The sequence below is a fragment of the Saccostrea cucullata genome, unplaced genomic scaffold, assembly GCF_032062105.1.
Source record: "Saccostrea cucullata isolate Sc308-1 unplaced genomic scaffold, CSIRO_AGI_Scuc_v1 ctg10019, whole genome shotgun sequence".
Taxonomy (NCBI): Eukaryota; Metazoa; Mollusca; class Bivalvia; order Ostreida; family Ostreidae; genus Saccostrea; species Saccostrea cuccullata.
The window spans coordinates 21,318-24,155 of record NW_026924693.1 but is presented as its reverse complement, the minus strand read 5'-3'; the positions used below and the strand labels follow the sequence as shown (position 1 = coordinate 24,155).

General features: G+C 32.1%; 1 long non-coding RNA gene across 1 annotated transcript; it reads left to right on the top strand.

Moving 5' to 3' along the window:
• Window positions 1–135: 135 nt before the first annotated feature.
• Window positions 136–1,633, top strand: LOC134267057 (uncharacterized). Its single transcript, XR_009992085.1, has 2 exons — window positions 136–229; window positions 841–1,633. It is a non-coding gene; the product is annotated as an uncharacterized LOC134267057 (long non-coding RNA).
• The last annotated feature ends 1,205 nt before the right edge of the window (window positions 1,634–2,838 follow it).

Genomic DNA, 2,838 nt, shown 5'->3' with positions numbered 1-2,838 from the left:
GGCACGAATTCATATCCACCATGTCATGTAAAATGTCATATACATAATTACTCAAAAATTCTTCACACACGAAATCCAATCCCCTTAAACTCAGTTTTCCTCAAACCATGGAAATTTGACCTCATGAAAATATGTAATTTTACTGTAAGATAATTCTTTCAATTCATTGTTAGGCAAACTAAGAACGATCTGGCTGATTGTTGGAGTCACTGTTGGGTGTCTGTTTGTGGTAATTCTGATCGTTGTTGTTATTGCATGCTGTTATTTCGGTTTTTGGTACGTAACTTTCTGTTTCTGTTTATTTAACCAACCTCTCCTATCTTAAAGTTTCTTTCAATTTTTTAAAATTAAATAAAGATTATTTTCAGAATGTATTGTTTGCAGGATTTTAATTTCTTTCTTTTTTTTACCAAAAATATCTATCTACAGGTATTTTCTAAATCACATATTTCAGTTACAGTGTACATTTATAGTAGCATAACGGTATTTTTTGTTTAAACCTTAATAAATGAGGGTAAATTTTATATAATATAGGACAACCCACAAATGTTTTTTTTAATCTGATCTTTTTATCATTTAATTTTGCATGATTGTACAAAATCTTGCTATGCATGAAGTTTACAATCAAATTATTAATCTGCATTTTACACCATTTTGAACTCTCCATTTAAAGAAAAAATGTATTTGAGCATTTTATTTAATTGTCTTGTGGCATGAAGATGATTACGTACTTGTACGTTATGTCTCTCACTTTCTTACAATTTTAAAGATTCTTTGATATATAGAAATAAATGTCTTTATATATAACATCTATCTTTAACCTTTAATGTCTTTTTTAAGGTATAAACAAAAAGGAACACCGGGAACAGGTTACAAGGTATCGGGACATTTTAATGGTTTCCCCAAACAACACAAGAATGGTCAGCTGACTGATGACAAAGACAACATAAAAGTTTATGTCGAGGCTCACCCTGATTATGACGTGGAAAATCATCCTGACTATAATTAATATTGAATTAAGTGAGAAAAATGATCTAGCAAATGTTTTCAGGGCATTATACTTGGTTGTTTTTTTTTCATGTTTTAATATGTTTTCCTAGATTTATATTTGTAAAACTTGCTTGTACATGCATTCTTGTGAAAGTAATCAGCTTTAAATATTTACGCAATTTATTTAATTTTTTACGTTTATAATGTTTATATTAATGTGCATGCCTCGCTTTGGCAACATGACAAATCTTGATATACTATGTCCATATATCAACATGTTTTTATCACATCAGATGAAGTTTAATTAGACGAAGGGTAGCTTATTTTCAAAAAATATTGAGCGCTACTTTTATAAACGATACAGACATAAATAGATAAAAAACATACAAGTACTCTTAATCCAAGAGAGCAAGAGAGCCTGTGAATTTCTTCATTTTTAGATTCAGTGAAACAGGTACTATAAACAGACCTCTAAGAGTTTAACATTTTGCTTTTAAAAAAGTATTTACAATGTTATATGAAATTGATCAAACTCACTACCATTTGTCCTTTCTGTAATTTAATATTTCACCTTATCAGTTAAAATCATTGACCAAGAATGTAAAAATAGGATCACTGTTTGACCAAAAAGCTTTAAATTGAATATAGTATCACTTTCAATTTTAAAATTCAGAATGCAGAGTTTAATTTTTATAAACTTGAACAAAAATCAGTATTTTCATGTTGCATATTGTAAAGATATGGAAGGGAATTACCGCCAAAAGTCTATGTATCTTGCTTTTATTCTTATTCTGCCTACTTCTTTATGCTTTGTTACTGTTGTAATTATATGTCACTTTATTGTTTTCATATTCGTCTTTATTATATTTCACTTTGACTTTTATCCTTCTTCATTTTGCCCTTACTTCCATGTTGCTTTATTCTTGTAAATTCATTTTACTCTCTTTTAAATTGGTACAGTTTCTTAAATGATTATCTCTATTACGAACGTGAATTCAATCACACAAAGAATGAAGCATATTCAATGAAGACGAATACAGTTGTCAAAATTTAGTGCCGCATTATAACGCTAGGTGGCAGGGGTGTTCGCTACGAGTGTTGGTAAAACTAGGTAAGCAAACCCGGGGCGGGGTTATTCGAGATTTTTCAATTTTCTGCCTTAATACTTTATCAATCGAACTTCTGAAGACCGGATCCGATCACCCGATCCAATGATGGAAACTTCATATTTATTTTCTCTGGGCACACAGGACTAGAGGCCTCTTTTTTCAGACATAACTTTATATACTTTACTGAATATGTTCATTGAAAGGCCGACCCACTTTTTGTAAGGGTAAAGGTCAAATAAGGTTAATGTAGTAAAGTAGAAAGAAAACTTCAATTTGATACTATAGAAAAGTTAAATCTAACCCCAAACCCACCCCGTTCCCCAAATAGGATTTCATTGGCGTCGGAAGCAAAGTGAAGGTTGGGGGGGGGGGGGGGGGCAAAGTGTAAGAAATATTTTAAGACCTTCAAAAAAAAACTTGACACGCCAAAAAAGAAAAAAGAAATGTCCACTGTCTAAACAAAAATCCTTTTTCGTGGGGGGGGGGGGGTGTCAAACTTCAGTGTCAATTTCTTTTCAAAACACCACGACTTTCCCCATTTTAAACCTATACTGCATCGTGTCCATGGAAAGTAGGGGGGGGGGGCTAAACCTACGCATCAATGTTCAATGTCTATACTAAGTCTACCTTTGGAAAAAAAAGTCGGGGCTAAGCCCCCCCCCCCTCCCCGGTTTTGATGCCTATGTTTTTTCAAGTTTGGACAATTTCCTTGTTTTTAATTTTTTTGTTTTTTTTGCTT